Genomic DNA, 24,313 nt, shown 5'->3' with positions numbered 1-24,313 from the left:
TCCTCAAATCATGGTTTAAAGACTTCAAGGAGCAGAGAAGCCTCCCTCAAGTCAACCATGCCCCATGCTACAGAGGAAGGAGGAGGCCTTAGTGTTGGCGTCAGGATTTTGCCCAGCACGAATAAACTATGCGCATGCTAGAAAACGATGACACACCCAAGGGTGGAGAACGGTTTCTCTAATGACCCTTGCCGTTTTTACATCCTGCAAATGAGTCTTGAAGCAGGTGGGACAAGTGCTAGCCTGCGGAAATTCATCTTAAATCACAACCCTTCTGTTAGGGAGCTCGATTTTAATCCAAGCCACTTTGCTGTTAGCGGCTGGAAATGATGTGCTGTGCACACAGCTAAGAGCGCCTCTTGGCCGCACCCGCTACCCTGTTAAGGGGAGCGGGCGGGTGAGGCAATATATTTTTACGGGCCCAAGCGGCTGGTGAAAGAGACGGGCTTTGGCGCTTACGCAGAGCTCTTGTTCGGGTCCGAAGGCTTGTCTCTCTCACCACCAGAGGTCGGTGGAAGAGAAGCTGTTGCCTGCCTCACTTGGTCGCTCTCCTTTCCTGGGCTCCAGCGGGCTGCACCCACACCCCCTTCTTCCCCTCTCTGTCAGTTTAGACTCGAGTCCGGGGCCTCATTTACGCAACATCCGCTGGCTGCCTCGTTGCGAAGCGACTGACCTCTGCGGCGCAAGCTGCTCAACCGAAAGTTGTTGCTGCCCAAGGCCGGCGAGAGCCGCGCGGAGACCATCTTCCTCCACGCCCGCAGCGCCGGCTCCTCGGGCTCCTGCGGGGGGCGGGAGGTGTCTGCGTTTTGCCGAACGGGAGACGCGTCCCGGGCAAGCCGCCGCTGCAGCAGCATCTGGCCGGAGCCCGCCTCTGGCCACGCGCCCCGGGCTCCCTCTCCGGCTTTCGGGGCACTTGGAAGCAGCCCCAGCCCCAGCCCCAGCCCGCCCACGCGTGGGTGCTCCGCAGGCTGCGAGCGGGACCGGAATCCCGCACAGTGAGTAACGCGCCAGCGTTGCGGGGCGAGGGGCCGGGGCCGGGTGGCGGGGCGCGCGGCGCCCCCGGGGAAGCCGCGGGCGGCTCTTTCTGTCGCGCGCTGCTTGCCGAGGGCTGGGAGCCGGGCAGGGGCGGTGTGAACGCGGCGGGGCTCTCCCGCGCCCTTGCGAGGCAGCCCCAGGCCGGCTGGCCCGGGGTGCGCGTTTCGGAGGCGAGCTGGCGATGGGAGCGGAGAGGGAAGGCACATGACGGGGCGACGAAGCGGCGGGTGGTGTGTCCCCCAGCGCTGCCCGGCCCCCTCCGTGGGGGGCCTGTGTGTGGCCCCTGCTTCCCGCCACGAATTCGGTCCTCCTGGGGGCAGTGTGAACGGGGGCCGCGAACCGATTGCAGGGAGGCGGAGTGGGACCGCGAGCGCGGCATTCGGGGGCGGGGGGGGGGGTCCTTCTAAATTCTCTTAATGCCTGCCGAAAAGATCGACTCTGGGTCTGTAATAGGAGCTCCGGAGGCGTTGCCTCTCTTCCTCTGATTTCTGGGGGCAGGAAACACCAAGGCACAGCCCGCTTGTTTTTGTGAAAAGATTCAGTGGCAATCGCAAGGAATAAAACCACTTAGTGCACTTTCGTTAGTGCAGATATTTCCTCTCCTACCAGCCGATCGATGTGGCAGCCTCGCTGATCTCTCTCTCTCTCTCTCTACCGTGCACATTTGTCTGCCAGATTTCAAGTCTGATGAATTATAAACTGAGAGGACCAGAATATATGTGTCTGTGTGTAAAATAAGTAAGTTTTTCTTCTCTCTGTCTGTCTCTTGTTCCTGTTTGGAAAAACCCACGAAGATGGGGAAAATCCCTTATAACAAACTGATTATAGGCACGGTGCTGTAAAATGCAGTCAGCAGGCAAATCGGAAGAGAGATTCCCGCACCCCCACCCCCTTAGTCTGATACAGTAAATGAAGTGAGCTGTACTCAGGAAAGCTTATGCGCTAATAAATTTGTTAGTCTCTAAGGTGCCACAAGTACTCCTTTTCTTTTTAGTAATCCTAGGTGTTAATTTAAAAACACCTCAAACAAAAGTGATTTTTTTTAATTGAGTACCCCTTCTTATCAAAAGAAGGTGTGTTTTTTCCCCCCCTTACTAAAACATAGTTAACACCAAATGCATTTTAAAACAAACAGTAGTTTACAGCATTCATCTGAAGAAGTGGGTTTTTTACCCACGAAAGCTTATGCCCAGATAAATCTGTTAGTCTTCAAGGTGCCACCGGACTCCTTGTTGTTTTAGTAGTTTACAGGTAATCTTTTGATGGACTGTTTCTGGACTGAGAGACTTCCCCCCCCCCCCCTCCATTGGACCGTATGAACTGGAACCATAAACTCACTGAACATTAAATCCCACCAAATGAGGGTAGATCCATCCTCATCATCGTACCCACTCATTATACTCCACACCTGAACATAGCCATTATATGGACAACATACCTCCATATCTCAATGTCTGTACTTTGACCTGTTAAAACTTTACCCGCAATCGGGGAGATTGCAGATTATGTATCCCTTATGCCACCTGCTCCTAAACTGAATTTTGCACCCTGTGATAATCTGTACCTTATTCCCTGATAACCAGAAACTTTTATGATTAAACTCTGTACTGTTTTCTTTTTACTTCAACATTATCTTAATAAAATTATTAAATCTGCAAAGCCAGCTACTTTTTTGTCACTGAAAAAAATCTAAGGAAGTGTCTATTTGTGTGCTGTTATTTGGTGGATCTGCAGAGTATGATTTGAATGATGTATTTTGGTTTTGACAGTCAATATTCAGATTATAGTTATTTAAAATTTGAGCCCAATCCTGCAGTCTTTATTCAGGCAAAATTTCCAGTGAAATCAGTGGGAGTTTACCTGATTATAGGCCTGAACCGAAACCCACTGAAGTCACAGAGTATTTCCATTGACTTTAATGGGGACTGAACTGCTTATATCAACCTGAAATTTGGTAGCCTAATTGTAAAATAAAATCTTAATTTCTTCATACTCTCTCTCCCATCTCCCCCACCACACTCCTTATGTCAAGTTTGTAATGCATAAAAATATTTGTCTATTCACATAGTTACACAGCCATTAGGCAAAGACAGTTTAGTTGGCTGAACATTTAAGACCTTAGCATTGGGATTGTTTCTGTAATGACAGACAGTTGCATTGTAGCCAAACTGAATGCAAATAGTAACCAAAGATGTGTATGTATATCAATCTGGAAAACTTCTACGGGTTGATCAATTTGTATTAGATTTCTTATTTACAGTTAAAGGTTATTCCAAGGAGAGTACAAAAATTAGGGATGTGCCTTTTTTATTTTTTGCTTCTTTATGATGCATTAGAAAAGTCAAAATAGCACTTTTTACCTTTTTTGCAGTGCTCAGGTGTCAAAATTTTAACAAGAGCTCCCTCAAAAGTTTTCACATTCTTTAAAGTAGGGGTTCTCAAACTTTTATTGCTGGGCCCCTCTTTGAAAATATTTCAGACTGTGATGATCCCCCACCCTGCTCTTGGTACTAGACATAGTTTTTGCGGCATCAGTGCAGATTCCTACGGAGCTAAGTAACTATACTATGGGTATGTCTACACTGGCAGAGTTACAGTGCAGGCAGTTACAGCACTGCTCAGAGAGTGCTGAAGGGAAACCGCTGTTGTGTGTTCACACTGTCAGCTGCCTGCGCAATAGTGTGTTTACACTTCTGGCACTTGCAGCGGTATTTGGAGCGGTGCACGCTGGGCAGCTGTCCCACAGAACATCTCTCCCTGTTCAGCCACTAAGAGTTATGTGAAGGTGGAGGGGGCTGCAGGGCATCCTTGGCCCTGACCCGGTGCCCGTGATGCATTGCGTCACATCCCAGCAATCCCTGTGCTTCCGTCTGCATTTGGCACCATCTTTCAACTGGTTTGTGTACTGCCTCTTTGGTCTGCAGGAATGGATCCTGCACTGTTGACCAATATGCTGCTCGCTCTCACTGACACATCAAGAGTGGCAGTGGAGTTATTCCTTAAACTGTAAAGGCAAGAGGAGTGTGACACTGATCTCGTCACACTTAGTAGCTACGACACGAGATTGCTTGTGGCATTCATGGAGGTGCTGACCACAGTGGAACGCCGCTTTTGGGCTTGGGGAAACAAGCACTGAGTGGTGGGATCACATCGTGATGTACGTCTGGGATGACGAGCAGTGACTGCAGAACTTTCATATGAGGAAAGCCACATTCATGAGACTGTGTGATGAGCTCGCCCAAATCCTGAGGCGCAAGAACACGAGCATGAAAGCTGCCCTATCATTGGAGAAACACATGGTGATTGCACTATGGAAGCTGGCTACTTCAGACTGCTGCTGATAGGTCGCTAACCAGCTCGGAGTGGGAAAATTGACCGTTGGACTCGTGTTGACGGAAGTGTGCAGGGCCATTAATCGCCTCCTGCTCCAAAAAACCGTGACTCTGGACAACGTGCATGACATTGTGGATGACTTTGCACAAATGGGCTTCCCTAACTGCAGAGGGGCAATAGAGGGCATGCATTTTCAATTCTGGCACCAGACCAACTAGCCACCGAGTACATTAATTGGAAGGGGTATTTCTCTATTGTTCTCCAGGTGCTTGTGGATCACCATGGGCGTTTCATGGACATTAACACAGGCTGGTCTGGAAAGATGCATGACACATGCATCTTTCGGAACACTAGCCTATTCAGGAAGCTGCAAGCAGGGACTTTCTTCCCGGACCAGAATATCACTGCAGGGGAAGTCAAAATGCCCATTTTGGTCCTGGGAGACCCCACCTACCCCTTAATGCTGTGGCTTATGAAGCCATACACAGGACACCTTGACAGCAGCAAAGAGCTGTTCATCAGCAGGCTGAGCAAGTACAGAATGACTGTTGTGTGCTATTGGCCATATAAAGGACTGCTGGTGCTGTCTATGTGGGAGGCTGGACCTGACTGGTGACAATATTTCTATGCTTATAGCTGCATGCTGTACGCTCCATAATATTTGTGAAGGGAAGGATGAAAACTTCGCTCAGGGCTGGACCACTGAGGCTCAGCACCTGAAGGCTGAATTTGAACAGCCAGAGACCGGAGCTATTAGAGGGGCGCAGTGTAGGTCCATAAGGATCAGGGATGCTTTGAAGCAGCAATTTGAAGCTGAAATCCGCTAATATTTGTTGCTGTGCTTGGGAGTGCAGTGCTTGTAATGCTAGGAGGTGATTGTGATTGGTACAGGCGATGCACTATGAAGCTTTAAGAAAATTGCCTGTGGCTTTGCAGGGCTCTGTTTGCTTTCAATTAATGGAATAAAGATTGCTTTCAAACCAACACAATTTTTTTTATTAAAAAACAACAACCGGAGGAGAGAGACAAACCAAAAAACACATCAGCACTGTGAGGGGATGGGGGGAAGAGGGGTCCCAGGAGGAGGTGAGGTCCTGGGAAGGCTAAAGGTTTGTATATGTCCAGTATCATATGCAGCCTTGTCCTCTGGAGTACAATGCAGCGGGTACTGTTCAGCAGGGCTAAACTGCAGAGGGATGGGTATTGAGTGCAGTGGGTACTGGGAGCCTACAGTTCTGGACTGTGATGGGTCAGGAGTGGAATGTAGCAGGTAAAGACTGGAGCCAGCAGGTTGATAGGAATGTGTTGGAGGTGTCTGGGGGGGCGCATGGGAAAGAGTTTTGTGACAGTGGCTGTAGGGAAGGAGCTGCTAAGTTTGTAGTAGTAGCGCTTGGAGTGTGTCCACTTGGTGCTCCATAACTTTTAAGAGCCACTCCCTGGCTTCATTCTGACGTGCCACGTTCTCCTTTCAGTCCCTCTTCTTGCTGTCTTGCCACTCCTTCAGTTCTTGTTTTTCTGCTGTGGAATGCATCATGACATCACACAGAAAGTTCTCTTTAGTTTTTCGTGGCTGGTTTCTAATTCTGCATAGCTGTTCAGCTGGCCATAACAAAGAGGACCTTGGGAGCCCAGCCTCGCTATCTGTGAAGCCAAAATGCAACATTTTGCAGAAGCAGTATTGTTTGCACCACACAGACCACTGATTCAGTGATTTAAAACAGAGCCAGTATTCAAATACCTGTCACTAACTTGCTGACCCCAGGCAAGCACATATGAGCCAGAGGACCCCCAAAATGGTGAGTAACCGCAGGGGCAAGGGAAATCAGTGTTTCAGGACCGTGCTGTACACTGGGTATGTGGCTCTTAAGGAGAGCCAGCACTGGGGGTGGGTGAGGGCTTATAATCATTACTGTCCTCACATTTTCTACAGGCTGTGTTCATTATGGAAGATATCTCATTGCTGAGGTTGAACAGGGACTCAAGCAAGGGACTTCTCCAAGACTGCAGTTTCTGCCCCGACCCTTATGTGGCTTGCCTGTGTGCAACAATGGTCCCCCCCACAGTGATGGCAAAGTTACCCTGGATGGGGCAAGAAACAAAGCAGCTCTGTCAAAGAACCTGCAGCAGTGGATTGCCCAGAATCTCCACGACAGTTTCATGGAGATCTCTTGAGGCAGATTCCCATGACGTGAGGAAGTCAATCAACACTCTGTTCTGCTGCTCAGATGAGGCATGTGGTGGTACGCACATCGTACAGACACAAGCCTGCTTTCTGCAATCCTCCTGCCCTCGACAACTCGCTTCAGCGATTCCCGAAATCAAAGCCACTTACCAGGGGCCTCCTCTCTTGTTTGCGCTTCGTCAGGTTTTGACAACTGTGACTGGCTAGGCTCCTCCAGGATAGAGAAGAGCACCTGGTTGCATGCATCTCTAACCTCTGAGTTGTCCTCTGCCTCTGGGTCCCCCTCCACAGCCTCATCCAAGATTTTCTCCTCCTGGCTCAGTCCACTCTCAACTGGCATGTGCGTCACCACAGTGGCCTTCGCAGTGGAGGTGGGGTCACCAACAAGTATTGCATCCAGCTCTTTGTAGAACTGACAACACGTGGGCACAGCACTGGAGCGCGGTTTGCCTCCCGTGCCCTGTGGTAGGTGTTCCACAGCTCCTTCACTTTGACCCTCCGCTGCAATGTGTCCTGGTCATAGCCCCTTTCTGTCATGCATCGTGAAATCTGTCCTTAGGTATCATAATTCCTATGGCTGGAGCGCAGCTGGGACTGGACTGGACTGCCTCCTCTCCCCAAGTGCTGATGAGGTCCAGCAGCTCGGCATTGTTCCAAGTGGGGGATCGCCCGATGCGTGCAGCAGGCATGGTCACCTGGAAAGATGCGCTGAGACCACTGCACGTGTCACCGAGCAAACAGGAAGGTGACTTACAAAATTCGCAAGGAATTTATGGGGTGGGGCTGACGGTCAGCTGAGAGCAGGGTAGTAGTGTTCAAACCGATGACCAGAGAGGTGAGAACAGGCATTGTGGGACACCTCCCGGAGGCCAATCGCAGTGCTGTAATCTACCTGGGTGTCTACACTGGCACTGCAGCGCTGTAGCCCCAGCCACTGGCCAGCTCTGAAGGCAAGGAAAAAGATGACCTCACAACTTCCCTTACAGTAGCCTTGCCAGCCCCGCTTTTGGGTCAATGTTCCCTCTAATTTTTTCCATCCATGTGCGGAAAGAATTTTGTTTTATGCACCAATATCGAGGAAATGTGTGGCTGTGCACCACCAATAGAAACAAAAAAACCTAGATATAATATATATTTTTAAAAAGTTACCATAGGGATAATTACTCCAGCCAGGACAAGTTAGGAATTTTAGAACTCACTACTGAAAGAATTTAAATTTAAGCATAAGAGAAATAAAATTATGAAATGCATAGACCAATCAAAAAACTAAAATAACAGCACTTTGAAAGAATAAAATTACAGAGAATATATGTGCATTGCAGGAAGTACCAAGAAGTAACAACAACAATAACACAAGTATGTGTTGGGAGGTGAGTGTGAAAGAGACAGTGTGAGAGACAGAGATGGAGTCTCCGTGTGTGTGCAATGGCTGCTGGGGAAGTGTGTGAGAGACCATTTGCTGTCTCTTTAAGTGGAGAGGCACTCACCACTCTGAAGGCTCGTTCAGACCAAGCAGCCTGATCTAACTCCAGAGCCCTGCTCCCCTGTTCCTGTCCCTGCTCTGTGGAGATTGGGTACATGGGGGAAAAGGACACAAAAAAACCCATTAATACTTCTGGTATTTTCTGGTACACAAGAATTTTCCTGCCTTTTAAAAAAACACTAGTCAATGAAAACGGTGTTGAGTATGAATTTAAACATTCTCCTGCCTTATGCACAATGTTAGTGTAGAAAAAGCAGGATGTAGAATTGACTAGTGTATTTTCATTGTCCAAGATAAATAGCTGGCAAAGTTCTAAATAATTGGATTAAAAACTACCATCTCTTGTTTTCTGTGGTGTCAAAACCACTAATTCTTCAATTATTCATCATCTTCAAAGGGTAAAGGAGGTACAATTTCTAATGTTTAAAAGAAAAAAATCCTTTTCTCTCCCCGTGCCCCACCCCTCCAAAGCGCCTATCAGCCCTTCTTTATATATGGGGGGAAAAAAGCAAAAAAACAGCACATGAATTTAATTGCTTTCCTTTGCAGGTTACTCTTCAGTACTGGAATTAAACTGCTTTTGCTCTGTGGTTCTGTAACTTATAGCTCAGCACTTGATTTATTCACACAACAGTAATCTGCAATATAAATAGGTACCTTCAGGGCAACATAAATTTGTAGCATTCTATGAAAATATATAGTTAGTGTGAGGATATGAGTGTGGTTTGTGTAATGAGAATGTTGAGCGAGCAGTTTGTATAGCAGTGACACTTACTGTTGCATTTATATGCTATTTAAGGACATAGTGCAGTGAGGTACTTAATAATAACAATAATAATAATAATAATAATAATTAATAATATGATTCCTGCTGGGTACATATCTCCCATCTAAAAATACGGACACATCTTTAATGCCGTTCAAAGTTTATTGTATTAGGACAGCTCTTGAGAGGATCAGAGTGGAAGAATGGTTAATATTTTGGCTTTAGAAAAAGGTTACCTAGCATGGACAGCAGGCCTGATTCTCACTTTTACACTAAGGTCTTTTTACACCATTCTGGCTCCCTTTCTGGTGAGCAGCTGGCATAAAGGCTCTACATTGCCTCTGCTCCCAGCCCTAGAGCACATTGTGCTATGGATAGTCTCTGCTTCCCAGGAGTGTGTTCTGAGCAGCTCAGCATAAGAGCAGCCCTGAGACTACTCTAATTTACCTCTGCATGGGCCCAGCATATGGGGAGCACAAAGGTTCCCCTTTTTCCATTGTGCCCCAGATTCAGGAATGGAGTAATTGAGAATCAGAACTAACATGAGCTCTTGTAAACTGACAATAAAAAATAAATTGAGGCTCTTACTTAAATGGGCGCTCTTGGGTTAGAATCAGATTATTACAAAGCAAGTTTCCTGTGTCCTAGTTTGATAAATCCACTTCTCTGTTCACCATTAACCAGCAGAACCATTTACCATTTAGAAATGTTTAAGTGTCCAAATGTAGGATTTAGGTGTCTATCTTCAGGCACCCATATTTCTTTGGTAAATGGGCTGCTAAGGCCTTCAATTTCTGCAGAATTCTAACTTATTTCAAAACTGGAAATTTCTATCCTTGTGGGCACAGTGAATGCTTCAAAAGAAAAGGGAAATAAGAGAGAGAGAACTTTGGTCTCCTTCCAGCAGGCAGAAAAGGAGATGACAAACGGATAGAAAGCAGAGAAATGTAAATCTGCTTACATGAGCCCCTATCACTATAGAATCTGAACACCTCACAAACATTAATAAATTTCTCTCTCCAACATTTCAGCTAGCCTGAGGGGAATAAGAGGGACTGAGCCTCTGCGCATGGTCCAGGGAGAGAACCCCATTAGGAAACAAAGCCCTGGTCTACACAGGGCGGGGGGGGGAAGGAAATTGATCTAAGTTATGCAACTTCAGCTACGTGAACAATGTAGCTGAAGTTGACGTACTTAGATCAATTTACCGTGGTGTCTTCACCATGGTGAGTCAACTGCTGCCGCTCCCGCATTGACTCTGCCTGCGCCTCTTGCGGAGCTGGAGTACAGCAGTCGACGGGAGAGCGCTCGGGGGTCACTTTATCGCGTCTAGATTAGATGTGATAAATCGATCCCCACTGGATTGATCGCTGCCCACTGATCCCACGAGTAGTGAAGCCATACTCTCAGGGTATGTGTACACAGCAATTAACAGCCACGGTTGGCCCATGTCTATTGGGTCAGGCGGTGGGGCTGTAAAACTGCAGTGTACTTGGTTGGCCATGGGCTGGAGCCCAGGCTCTGGGACCCTGTGAGGGGGAAAGTCCCAGAGCCCAGATTCCAGCCCGAGACAGAACATATGCACCACAAATTTTACAGCCCCACAGGGCAAGCCCAAGTCAGCTGACACGGGACAGTAGTGGGTGTTTAATTGCTGTATACAGGTACCCTCAGGGCTTCTCTAAACACAGAATTTGCATGAAATTAACTAAAAGCATCATAATAAGTCAATCTAGTTAAGACATTGTAATTCTGGATTTACCTGCACTAGTAAAAGTGCTGAGGTTAGCTAATGTATAGTTAACCTTGACCTTTTTCATAGCATAGATGGAAGTTATCGTGTTTTTCTTCAGTTTAGCTAGGAAAAGCTTAAAGTTCACCTTCATCACCTTAACTAAGTTGAAACTACAGCTTGCCTTGTCTACATTAGGATCTGATGATGTTACCTCTCATGTTGTCAACATACACCTTCAGGTGCCTTAAAGTGGTGTTTAGGTGTCCAAATGTAGGATTTAGGTGTCTATCTTCAGGCACCCATATTTTGCAAATTTGGCCCCTCAGGTATTTATGCACCTCTGTGCATATAAAGCAATCCTGTGAACTTTGAAAAGCCCTGTAGCATTACAAAATAGCACACATCTGACCAGTGCCTCATGTTAGGGTTCACTGGCTCTTGCCCTAACATGATGCATTGGTCAGTTGTTTTATTTTGTAATACTTCATGGCTTTTCAAAGTTTATAAGTCTACTTTCTGTCTCAAGCTTCTAGAGTAAAAAGCAACATTGAAAGAAATCTTTGAAAAACTGCACTATATAACAAAACAAAAAGCAATTTACTTGACTAGGTTTCATGCTCTAATGGAGTTCTGTGATGTCTGCAATATTAACAACATACCAAGGAGGGTGGGAGGTTACTGTGGAGATGGAACTGGAGTAGCTGTGATGGGAAATAAAGGGCTGAGGTCTCGGGGAGCAAAGAGAAGATTTTTTTTAGGTGATACAGTAGAACCTACTTACAGTAAATTCTGATAGAGCAGAACTGCATTTTTATGCTGAAGTGGAATTAAAGTGGCGTGCACTGTAATGTGCCAGCTGCAATTCTGGTTAGACTGATCTTTGCCTTACAATGAAGCTTTTTTGAGGAAAAGTGAATTTGTATTATAAGAGGGTTCCACTGTAATGTCCTGACTTGCCAGAGAGTGGCCCACATTTTGCCTCAAGGTCCATGTGTCCTGCTCTCATGGACTTCAATAGGAGTTATATGTGTGTGCATCCAAGGGAAGAATTTGGCACTTAGCAAAGGCTTTCTATTTGAGGAAAAGACTGTCTAGAAACATTACAGGCATTAAATAAAAAAAAGCATCAGTTATTAAGAATTTATGGGAAATGCAAAACTGTATTTAACATTTGTAAAATACTACGTTCAAAAACCTACTAGTAGAAAAAACATTTTGAGAGAGTTACTCTTTTGTCTATCCAGTGCAAAGTGGTTTTGGCTGAGAAAATAGAGAACTAAGTTGTTACTAACAATTGGTAATCGGATATAACGCAAGTCACTGCAAATTATCAATGAGGCAAATCCTCAACCCAGCATCCAGCCTCAGTAGTTAGCTTAGGGCATGTCAATGCTTTAAATGGGTGCCACTTTCATATAGGTGTGTTAATTGATCCACAACAACAGTAGTGCAGTCAGTTTGTACACACAAAAAGGTTTTCTGGTGATTGAGTAAGAGTTGCCCTGTATTAGTGGCCACACAGCATAGAGCTGTTTTGCACTGAGTGCACAATGTTCTGCTCAGACATATGAGTGTATTGCTCATCCACAGTTGTATACGAATTGTGGAAATTTTTACCTGAGCATTGTAGGATTCCTACCACAAGGCAATGGAATTAGAGATTTGATGCCAAACTCACAATTCTTTCTATGAGCCAGCACCTACAGGCAGCATGGGGGAAGCATGGATCACTGCAATCCTCACAATCATGAATATAAACCGACTGTTGTTAAGGTATGTAAAGCGCAATGGCTACAGAACTAGACCAGGAAGAACAGCAGAGGAGGATGAAGAGGCTGAAAGAAATCAGTCACTTCTCCTACATCTCTTCATGGAACAGCTTCACACAGAGTAGTGCTGCTTTTGGGCTCCCCCAATGAGTGCTGGCTAATGGAACAGGATAGTGCTGCAGATCTGGGATTACCAGTGGCAGAACTTCAGGATGTCAAAAGCCACTTTCTTTGAGCTCTGTGGAGTGCTGACCCAGGATCTGTACCAGTGAACCACCAACCACCCATGTGAGCTCCCCTGAGCGTAGAGAAACACACGACTATCACCATTTGGAAGCTCACCATCCTGGATTGCCACCACTCAGCTGCTAACCAGTTTGCTGTTTGTAGGTAAACTGTTGGTGCTGTTGTAATGAAGATGTGCACCACTATCAAGATGGTGCTTTCCTTCTGGGTCATAAGACTATGCAATGTGCAGGTGGTTATTAATGGCTTCGCCCATCTGGGTTGCCCTCTTTGTACTGGGGCCATTGTTGGAACCCAGGTGTCTATTCTTTGCCCCCACCCCACTTCAGGCCTCAGACTGAAAGGCATCTTTCGCCATAATTCTCTGAGGAATGTTCACTAATATTTATGTGGAGTATTCTGGGAAAGTCCATGATTCCAGGATCTTTCAGATATCTGGATTTTTCCATCCAGCAACAAATAGAATTTTTGCACCCATGATCTATAAGGACATTAATGTCTTGCAATCCCTCCACAGCCATTCTAGGAGAAGCAACTTGCCCTGTGCTCCCCTGGCTTATGAAATCTTTCCTTAGACAACAAGGTAGGAGAAAGGAACTGTTTAATTATACCCTGAATCATTGCAGACAGACTATGGAATGTGCATTTGGAAGACTGACCAGTCAATGGAGGGTCCTGCTGTGGAGTCTGGATGCTGATATAGAACATATTCCTTGTGTCAGAACGGCTTCCTAAATTTCACACAACTGTTGGGAGAGCAAGGGGGAGGGCCTTGCACAAGGATGGTAGCAGATGGTGGATACTCTTGCCTAGCATTGTGATCAGCTAGAGAAAAGTCTCTGAGAAGTTATGCAGACACGCCGTGGCACTTAGGGTATGTCTTCACTAGCAACATTAAAGTCCTGCCACGGCAGCGCTTTAACATGGCTGTATAGTCATGGCACCAGTGCTGGGAGAGAGCTCTCCCAGTGCTGTAAAAAACCCACCCCCACGAGGGGAGTAGCTACCAATTCTGGTGCACTTGCTTGCTCAGGGGTGTGAAAAAACACTCCCCTGAATGCTGCAAGTTGCAGCGCTGTAAAGTGGCAGTGTAGACAAGGCCATAGTGAAGGAATGCATTCTGTTACTACTTTGAATCTAGGGTCCACTTCTGAGAATAATTTTTAACATTACTGCACATTTCATGTCTTTGTGATGCACTTTATTTTAATACAGTGCTTATTTTGATAATGTTATTGTGCATGTATGATTGTTATGGGCTTGTTTTGCCCAGGATGTTGTTCAATAAAAATATAGATTTATACGCTGATATAAACTTTAACATTTTTTTCATTTTGTTGAGCAGTCCTACTGCAGTAGAAAATTAGCTCCATGAGCACGGTCTGCCTCTTATGGTCCAATGAGCTGTCTCTCTCTTCCATTTGCAGCGGAACTGGTAAAAAGCAAAGAATCAAATTTAAAAAATAATGTTTCTGCAATAAAGGTGTCACAGCTGAAAACAGCCCCTTTCTTTTATTAGCCATGTTAATCAGCAATTTGGGAGAAGGTGGGTGAGTCAAATGTGTGGAGCATAATGTGTTGTTTTAGCTTTTTCATATTACTATAAGAAGTCATATAGGGAGAGTTCAAGTAACTCTGGCAAAGCCTATACTATGAGCAGTGGGGATTGGGATTTACAAACCCATGTGCTAGTTAACAGTTAGACCAGCATAATGATATTCAGGGTTTGCTGGGCTTTGCTGTCCACGACATAAGTGTTACCAGCATCTGGTGCTCCAGAATCAGTCATCCTGTTCACCATTGTTGCTAGCATTCGATGCTCCTGAATCAGTTGTGCTGTCAACAGTATTCTCTGGTGCACGGGTTAGACACCTAGCTAAGATCCAGTCAAGCTCCTTGTAATAAGAGCAGATGGTTGTATCACTCCGTATAGTCAAGTTATACTTGGCATGACTGTATTCCAACTGGAGCATCTTTGCTTTACTGCAGCACTGGTATCCTATCATGGTTGTGCCCCATTCTGAGCATTTCCTGTGAAACCCCTTGTATAGCTCCAAGAATTCCTACCTAGTGCTGGCAAGATAGGCAGAATAAAGCTCTTCTTCCCCATGGTCTATAAATAGAGACCTGCATGGATACAAAATTTGTATCTGCATCCGATCCATGATCCACAAACATGGTTCACGCATATCTGTGGATTTGCAGGGTTCTATCTATAAAGTCCAGAACCTCATTATAGGACCATGGATCAGCAAAACAATGACTGCGAATCTGGAATATGACACACTGGTATGTGAACTACTCATGCACTGGTATTGCAAAGGATGGTACCAGGTGGTGAGCAATAATTTGAACAGCAATGTTACATGGAGCAGTAGAAGGCACACAGGTACACAAATAGGCAAGCAAGGTAACCTGCAAAGCAGAGTGGAATATCATTGGGAGGACTCAGAAGATGTGATGCATCGGCAACAGGATATGGTGCATCTGCATCTACTTTGCGGTGGGTGAAATCATTCTGCACCTGAGTAAACACACTTCCAAAGTGAGTTTAATAGCATATACTCAGAAGCCAGTTGATTTGCAGCAACTATGTTAGTGTGTGAATGCATGACATCTTGATGCTCAGCATCTCAAGTTGGCCTGGAACGAGCATGAAGTGTAGAGAAGCCCTTAGTTGTGGGATGCACAGGGGAAAGAGGGAGGAAAAAATCATGCGGCCTGAGGTGGTGGAGCTTGCAGACTGGCTCTGAGACTCTAATACATGTCCTCGTTGGAGTTGTGGGAAGGAGGCGAGGTTCCAGCTGAGGGCTGGTTCTCCGCTGCAAAATGAGTGTAAAATGCTACTATGTATGTAAGAATAGAATTCAGATCTGGTGGCATTTTATACTCACTCTGCACAGGTGCAAAGATACAAGGCAGAGGAGAATCAGAACTAGGAGAGCCTTCATACTTCACTTAGCCTGCCACCATTCATCCTCCGAGCTCCAAGTAGAGGGCCTCCCCTAAACTCTACTGTACCCCTGTGCAGTGGAGTAAAAGCACCAGGATTGCAGAGGTAGGGGAAAACCCTTAGATACTCTTCTGACTGGCAAAAGAAGGTGTGTGAGGAACATGACAATTCTTTGGAAGACGGATTGCTGTGGGACATAAGGAGAACCAATTCAAGGTTGTTGATGGCATTCATGGATCATCTGCAGATGGTGAAGAACCCCTTTTGGGTCTGAGAAAGGAGCACTGACTGGTGGGATCACATCGTAATACTGGTTGCAAGCAGTGGCTGCAAAACTTTCAGCTGCACAAGACCGCACAGCTGGATCTACGCCGAACTTGTCCCAGCCCTCCAGCGCAAAATGAGAGCTGCACTGACAGAGGGGTAGAGACTGGTGATCACACTGTGGAAACTTGCAATGCCAGATCGCTATCGGTCGGTCAGAAAACAATCTGGAGTCAGGAAATCCACCATGGGGGTTGCTGTGATGCAAGAGTGCAGATCCATTGATCGACTCCTCCTAGGCAGGTCTGCTACTCTGGGTAATTTGCAGGACATAGTAGATGGGTTTGCTGCAGTGGGACTCCTACAGTGGAGCAATAGATACCATTCATCTCCCTATTTTGGCACCAGATCACCTTGCCACTGTGTACATCAACAGAAATTGCTATTTGTCTGTGATTTATGTAGTCATTGGTGGATCACTGGGGATGCTTCACCGACACCTGTGGACTGGTCAGGGGAGGTGCGTGATGCTCACAGGAGAGTTCAGAAAGCTACAGACAGGGACTTTCTTTCCTGACTGGCAGATTACCATTGGTAATGTTGAAATGCCAGTAGTGATCCTGGGGGGCCCAGCCTACCCCTTGCTCCCCTGGCTCATAAAGCCAAACACCTGTTACCTCAACACCACCAAGGAGCTATTCAACTATCAGCTCAGCAGGAGCAGATTGACAGCTGAATATTTTTTTGGTTGTTTGGAGGGATACTGGTGGTGGTTACTCACAAGGTTGGATCTCGATGAGAAAAACATCCCAATGGTTATACATTCCTGCTGTAGCCTGCATAATATATGAAGCCAAGGGGGAAAAGTGTCTGCTGGGGTGGAGCAGCTGTCTGATGAGTTTGAACAGCCAGATACAAGGGCTGTTAGAGCTCAGTATGGAGCTATACAGTTCAGGAAGGCTTTGAAAGACCATATTGATAGTGAGCCAGAATAGTGTGTAGTGTTGTAGTGTGCTCTATGTGGCCCATCTCTCTTGTGGCCTGGTAGGAATTGTGTAGTGATTGTTGTACATGTAGGAATAAAGCATTATCAATACTGCTATTATTTTTGATTGTCAATGATCTGATGAGTTGTGTGATACTGTGCAGTAACAGGTAATTGGTTGCTTTCGGAACTGCTTAGCTCTCAGCAGCGTGTATTGCAAACTAATAAAGATGAATTATATTCCAAATAATAAAATTGTATTCTGTAACAAAATCAGTGCAAAAAAACCTATGCAATTTTAAAACAAATAAATTGCAAACTTAATAAATTAAGAGAGCAGACCTGATGAAGGGAAAAGAACATTTGTGCCTATTTCAGCTGCACATGCACCAACCATGGCTTTTTACAGGTCTGTGTATGTGAAGCTGTGATTGTCTTTAATGTCTTCCAGGGTGGAGTGGTAGAGGTAGTGCAGTGACCCTTGATCCATGTGGCGTGTGGGTGTGGGTGTATAGGGAGGTCACGATATTGAATTCTTGATGGGCTGCAGAGGGAGATGAGACCTGGATCACTGAACCTGCAGATCCGCCAGAGTCTGCAGCATCTTTGTTTGCTGTCAGAGAAACCCTATTATGTCCTGGTGCATCTCCCTCTTGTTTTCCTGCACCTTTCTCTTCTCTACACTTTCCTTCTCCAGACTGTCCTCAGTGTTCATCCTCCAGGCCCTGTGCTCGTGGTCTGATGCAGCACTGGCTTGCATGATTTTGCTGAACGTATCATCCCGAGTCCTCTTCTTTCTCCTCCTTATCTGGCTCAGGTGTTCCATGGATATGAAGGGAGAGATCCTGAAGGTCACAGTAGCTACAGATAAAACACTACACATGTATTGTGGTCAGTGCATTCACTATAGAAAGCAAAACTTAAGATGCTGAACTCACACCCCTTGCTCCCCACAAGTTTTAAGCAGTCCATTCTCACTTCTGCTTGGAATTGCTTGTGCATGGTGGCAGTCACAGCGCCAGCCAGGGTGAGTATGGCCTGCTGGAGGGGAGGGGAAATTAGAAGAGAATTTCTTGCCTGCATGCTTCTAGCTGTATAGGACAATGACACTGAATACTGGCACTGTTTTCTACAGGAAGTGGTAATTTTAGCTCATATCTTACTCCTGAGGGTAACAAACACAGCTGCTGCAGGCATCCTGAAGCCACCGGGGCCCGTATGCTGCTAGCCTCTTTACTGCAATGGTGGTTGCCCAAGTTGTTGCTGAGTGGCATGGGAAAGTGTCCTACCACGGCGGAAGAAATAAGGCTGCCAACCCTAGAAACCTTCAGGAGAGGATTGCAGAGTACCTCCATGGAAGTTTCATCAAGATCTCTCAGGAGGATTCAAAGAACGTCCTTATGTACCTAAATAAACAGCTCCACACAAATCCTCTCCCTCTACCCGGCTCCAGAGGGGAAGAAAAAGCAGATATAATACTCTACATCTCTTGGTTAATGTAAAGTCAAAAGACTGTGTCCTGCTACTCTGGAGGAGGGGCATCCCTTTAATTGAAAATTTGTATACACACTTCTCTGAGGTTCCTAGCCCTGCATCGGGCCCACCTGTGCTCAACTGGCTGAACTGCAGTGGAATCAAAAACCGGTCCTGGTCCACTGCGCAACTGGATCCCCTGGTCACCTGTTCCCCATACTTTTCCTCCTCTGCCTTGTATAGCACCACCTCCTCCTGGCTCTTCATGGCAGGGGCTTGTGACTCAGGCGCCATGGTGCTTTTTTGTGGGCGGGGAGGTCTCCGCCAGGGATGGCATGCAGCTCTTTGTAAAAGCGGCAGGTCTGCAGCTTGACAGCAGATTGATTGTTGACCTCCTTGGCCTTCTGGTATGCCTGCCACAGCTCCTTGGCTTTCATGTGGCCCTGCTGCTGGTCCCTGTCGTAGCCCTTCTGCATCCCCTGAGCAATCTGCTCTTAGACGTCCACATTTCTGTGGTTGGATTGGAGCTGTGCCTGCACAGCCTCTTCTCTCCAGAGGCCCAAGAGAGCCAATGTCTCCTGTCTACTTCAGGCAGGAGTGCATCTGGAGCATGTAGCCAGCATGGTCAGCTGGGCAGTTGCACTCAGCAATGGAGAGCCATTAGATGTGCTTGCCAAGCCTGGTAATTAGGAAAAAGGAATTTCAAAAATCTGTAGGACTTTAAAGGGGTCTCTTTAACCCCTCCTATTGGAGTTCACAGTGGTGACCAGAATGGTCAGTTTGGGGCATTGTGGGACAGCTGTTGGAGGACATTTAGGGTCGACATAACTAATGCAGTGTCTGCACTCTCACTGCACTGACCTAAGTACATCGACCATTGCTGTATCCTGTTTGGGGAGGTGGTTGTTAAGTTGGCATAATGAGGCACTAATGTCAGCAGGAGACCAATTGAAATGTAGACAAATGTTATACCAATAAATAAAAATCAGCAGGATCTTATTTAAGGGGAAAAGGCAAAATGCCACATTTATTGTGAATACAGAGAGAATCATAGTAAGCAGTTAGTTATAGCTATAACATTCTACTCAATTTCATATTTATTCGCACATTCATTCATACGCACGCACGCGCGCACACACACACACACACACACACACACACACACACACACACACACACACACACAGATTCTGCATGGTTGTTATCATAGTTACCAGCCTTAGAGTTGCTCATGCCAAGCCACTGGCCAGGTGGCCTGGACATGAGGAGGGAGCAGGGCCTTGTCAGATGCTCATCTGATGCTCCTGGAAATTGGTTTGCAGAATCAGACCCCAAAGTTCTCACTTTCTAGAGTCCATTTTTATAGGAATTTCTTCCTATGCCAGTCTATGGGAATTTCTTCATCATGCTGTTGCTGAATCAATCAGCAGATGGCACATTCCTGATGGCTCCGTGCTGCCAGATGTTATCTTGTTCTTTGGTTCTCCCATCCTTGAGGCTGTTGGGTGGATTCCAGTCTGCCCTTCGGGGGTCCTCTGGTTATTTCCACTTGATGCCTTCTTCAGCCGATGGACACTGGATTCTTAGGCTGGCACCTCCCTAATCATTCAGTTATTATCCACATCAAGCATCCATCCACATACATCCTCTATCTCTATTTTAATCACAATTGATAACAAAGTGAGATGAATACAACAAAAGGGCAGGGAGTCTCTGGGTGCTGTTTCTGTTGTAACAGAGTATTGCTTTGAGTCTCTCTCTCTCTCTCTCTCTCTCTCTCTGTCTCTCTGTGAGTAGTTGTTACAAAGAATTGGTTTGAGAACAGACTCTGTCTTAGAATGTCCTAACACACTTAGCAGCTTGCAAGTTTCACACAGAGAGGGAGAGAAACAGTACCAAAAACCAAGAGACCTCTTAATTAGTAATACCCTGGAATTTAAACTATGGGGAATCAAACTCATTTGTGATTTTAATACAGCACTTCTTTTTAATATGATCCAACACGCATGCACAACTAGATCGACATAAACTGCCTTATGTTGACCTAACTTTGTATTTCAGACGAGGCCAAATATAGTAACTGTATGAGGAAGTTTAGGTGTAATTTTTTTTTGTTTTGGTTTTCATGTTTGTTGTGGTTTGATTTCATTTTTCAATCTAAGGGGACAAAATGATACTCTTAATACTCAGTTCTTCTCACTGACAGATTTGTGAACATCTTCAATTAGAAAATTAATTGTGTGTTTCCCATCATTTTGTATTGGAAGTTGATTATCTGATGAATCCTATCCTATGATTATCTTTTGAAAATAATATTGAGTCAGATTACATTTACACTGTAAGCCAAGGGAGTGATTCCCCTGCAGGTGTGCACATACTCACTGTAGAGCAGGGGTGGGCAAACCACGGCCCACGAGCCATTTTAAGCCGGCTTCTGAGCCACACCAAGCAGCTCGGCTCTGCTTCGTCCAGGGTGCTGGATCTGGGGCTGCACCAAGCAGCTCGGCCCTGCTCTGGGGCTCCAGCCGGGGCACTGGGTCGGGGGCCGCACCATGCGGCTCAGCCCCACTATGGGAGGCGGTGAGTTGGGGGACACACCCCCGAGCCTCTCCCCATGCCTCTGCCCCAGCCCTGATTCCCCTCCCCCTCCCCCAAAGCCCTTGATCCCAGCCCGGAGCACCCTCCTGCATCCCAAACCTCTCATCCACAGCCCCAACCCCAATTTTGTGAGCATTCATGGCCCTCCATACAATTTCTATTCCCCAATGTGGTCCTCGGGCCAAATAGTTTGCCAACCCCTGCTGTAGAATTCAGCTCTCTCCACCAAGTAAATTTGCCACTCTGGAGTCCTATATTCTATTGTAAGCTTCATGAACTATCCAGCCCCACATCAAGAAGTAGTTTTAAAATAAGAGAAGGGCATTGTGTGCAGTTAGGATGTGAATTTCCTCATGCAGGAAAGAACTGAGTGGTTTCTTTCTTTAACTTAAATGGCGTGTAGAACTCAAATAGCAGTCATAAGCAGAACTTTGCCACAATTCCCGGAGCTGTTGACTGCCGTGAACTTATTCCCTGTGTAGCATTATTTTTAGTTAGTATCCCTTTTCCTTTAGTGCTAACTTAAAAGAAAATTTCCTAAATACCAACTCTCTGATGCCAAATGTATTGTTTTCTTGATGCATTCTCCCTAAAACACGTCTAGTTCAACCAATTCCAAAGAACATGAAAGATGTCCCTGTATATACTTAGACTGTAAGTTCTCCAAAGTGCTTGGCAGAATTTTATATAAACTTTCAATAGATAATATTAATATTTATTTTTAAGCATTTTTTTCAGATTTTTGTCTATTAAAATTTTCACAGTTGTAGGAAATTATGCGGGCAGGTCACACAATGGAGGGGGTCAGACTTATTTAATGACAGGAAACATGGAGATTCAAAAAATTAAAGCTTTACAATCATTAAAACACAAATTGTCAACATTGCATGTCAAAATATACAAATTAAATATCGTTAAATCAAACTCCAATAGGTTCTTAAGCAGCATGTTTCTTACTTTGCCCTATTTGTAAACTTTAGTTGTCATTGATAGAAAATATTGTTTGTCTGTGGATGTGTGGTGAAATTGATGGAGGACAGTTAGGGTCGACATAACTAATGCAGTGTCTGCACTCACCTAAGTACATCGACTGTGGCTCTACCCCACTTGGGGAGGTGGTGTTATTAAGATGGTGTAATGAGGCACTTATGTTAGCGCGAGACAGATTGAAGTGTAGACACATGCACACAACTAGATCGACACAAACTGCCTTATGTTGACCTAACTTTGTCGTGCAGACTAGACCAAATACAGTAGCAGTGTGAGGTTCGGGTGTAGGGTTTTTTTCCTTTTTGGTTTTTGTGTTTGTGGTTTGATTTCATTTTTCAATCTAAGCCTACGGGGACAAAATGATACTCTTAATACTCAATTCTTCTCACTGACAGATTTGTGAGCATCTTTAATTAGAAAATTAATTGCGTGTTCCCCATCATTTTGTATTGAAAGTTGATTATCTGATGAATCCTATCCTATGATTACCTTTTGAAAATAATATTCCATCTACACTGCAAGCCAAGGGAGTGATTCCCCTGCGGGTGTGCACATACTCGCTGTAGAGCGATGAGAGCTAGCTTGAGTGTAAATAGCAGTGCAGCCATGGTCGCACGTGCAAGGGTGCACAAACCAGTCGTGCTGAGTACATCCCCACTGGTTTCAGGAGTGTTCACGGCTCAGTCATGCTTCTGCTGCTGCTGACCATGCTACTGTGATTACACTACTATTTATACTTGTGTGAGCTTTCATCAAGCGACAGCGAGTATGTATACTCAATCAGTGGAATCACACCCTTTAGCTTGTAGTATAGACATTGCCTAAGGGGCAAAAAGATTTTAACACTGATCACTTACAGGTATAAACTTATTGATGCCTTCCCCCTATAATGTAGGTTTGCCAACTTGAGGGCTAAATATATTGCTTGCATTGTCTGGTGTGGTTGGTTTTTTTTTTTTTTTAGAGCCGGATTTGCAACTACACTGTGTATTTACTAGCTCCTGAAATTTTCAGCTCTGCTTTGCATTATTGGACGTGTTCATTTGCTGCTGATAAATTCATGTTTAAAAAAACCCACAGCGTTCCAGGGATCATCTGCAATTTTGCAAATAACTCTGTTATATATATCAATTCTTTGATAGTTTGAAAATCAGTATATTTTCCAACACCTTTGTTTGCATACACTGACTTGAGAATTTCTCACTGGTGCTTAGCTTTTGCAGTGTGTGTGTTTTGTTTTAAAGAAAAAGATCAATGAATGTATTATTACTGGGAAAATCAAACTATGTATATAGACAATTGCATGAGCTTTGCAAACATACATAATATTTAAAATGCAAAAGATTTGAGCCCTTCAAACTTGACACTGCCCTTCTTTCAGATTTGGATTTAGGTTCCTCACAGTGACTAGTAGTTAAAATGCTATCATAGTCCTACTTTTAATTTTCAAAATCAGAAAGCAGTGTGAATTTAGACTCAGAAAGGTGTTGGGTTGACAGTTCTGAAGCTTAAAGTCTTCCATGTTATCCAAAGAATAGAGCATAGGCAGCTGCAGTGCGAGCTTCCTTCATGCTGACCTGCAACTTTTACCTTAATTCTGACTTGGAAGGGACACTGCTGGTGAAGAGAATAGATCAGCTTCCAGGACTAATTAATTAAGTATGGGGAAATTTGATGACTTCCCCCCCAAAAAACTTAGCTTTGCATTTTTTACCAGTCATGCTATGAGAATATTGAGTGTCCTAGTCCTCCCTCCTCCCCCACCTAGCCAGATACCACAGACTGGCTCATGAAGTCCATTTCTAGGTTGAAATTTTGTCCTGAACGATTTAAGACTGTTGCTTTTGGCAACTTTGGCTTATGGAGAGAAGATGTGGAGCAACATAACAATTTTACAACCATATTTATAATACATACACAGAAAAGGTCAATAGGGATTGAGGTCACCAGGCATACATGCATTCTACCTCCAAAGCCTGTATTGGGTCCTCAACCCCATGATCTTGCAAGGCCAGAAACACCAAAGCATTAATAGTTGCAAGGGGAAGGGCAGCTGCTGCCCCATATTTCTGTTGGTTGTGAACCAGATGAGTGTCTCATGGTGCGTTGGGGCTGTCCTCATGGATCATGGTGTGGGTCCTGGAGCACCAGAAGTATGGGTTGTTCAGTGGAAGGCAGGTTGTCCTTCTGCTGCATAATTAGAGATGAATATTCTGCGGCTGTCAATAAGAGAGGGCTGTTGAAGTTGGCATCTGCTCTGCTGCAAATCCAGTAACAGGTGCTTCTTCTGGCCTTATGCTTTCTTTGGTCCTCCTCCAGTCTTTGGGGACATTATGGCAATCAGCAAAGCAGGAGCCTGTTAATGAAGTGTGTGAATTTTAATTGGAATTTTGGGCATCTGGAGCAAGGGAGCTGTCCCTCATGATCACATGAAGTAGATTCATCCTGTCAGAAAACCAACACCAGTAACATAAGGCTTGTGTGACCATTCACAAGCAACC

General features: G+C 45.4%; 1 protein-coding gene across 2 annotated transcripts in view; it reads left to right on the top strand.

Annotated features, from left to right (window-relative positions):
* Positions 1-502: 502 nt before the first annotated feature.
* Positions 503-24,313, top strand: part of ST3GAL6 (ST3 beta-galactoside alpha-2,3-sialyltransferase 6) — a 77,416-nt gene continuing 53,605 nt past the window's right edge. The window contains exon 1 of one of the 2 annotated variants that reach the window (XM_038374132.2): positions 503-995. The gene's annotated coding sequence lies outside the window, so the exon portion shown is untranslated. The remainder of the gene's footprint in view (positions 996-24,313) is intronic. The other variant, XR_006280143.1, reaches the window with a different exon arrangement.

The sequence above is a fragment of the Dermochelys coriacea genome, chromosome 1, assembly GCF_009764565.3.
Source record: "Dermochelys coriacea isolate rDerCor1 chromosome 1, rDerCor1.pri.v4, whole genome shotgun sequence".
Taxonomy (NCBI): Eukaryota; Metazoa; Chordata; order Testudines; family Dermochelyidae; genus Dermochelys; species Dermochelys coriacea.
The sequence above is the reverse complement of the archived record's forward strand: the minus strand, read 5'-3'. Positions and strand labels throughout refer to the sequence as shown.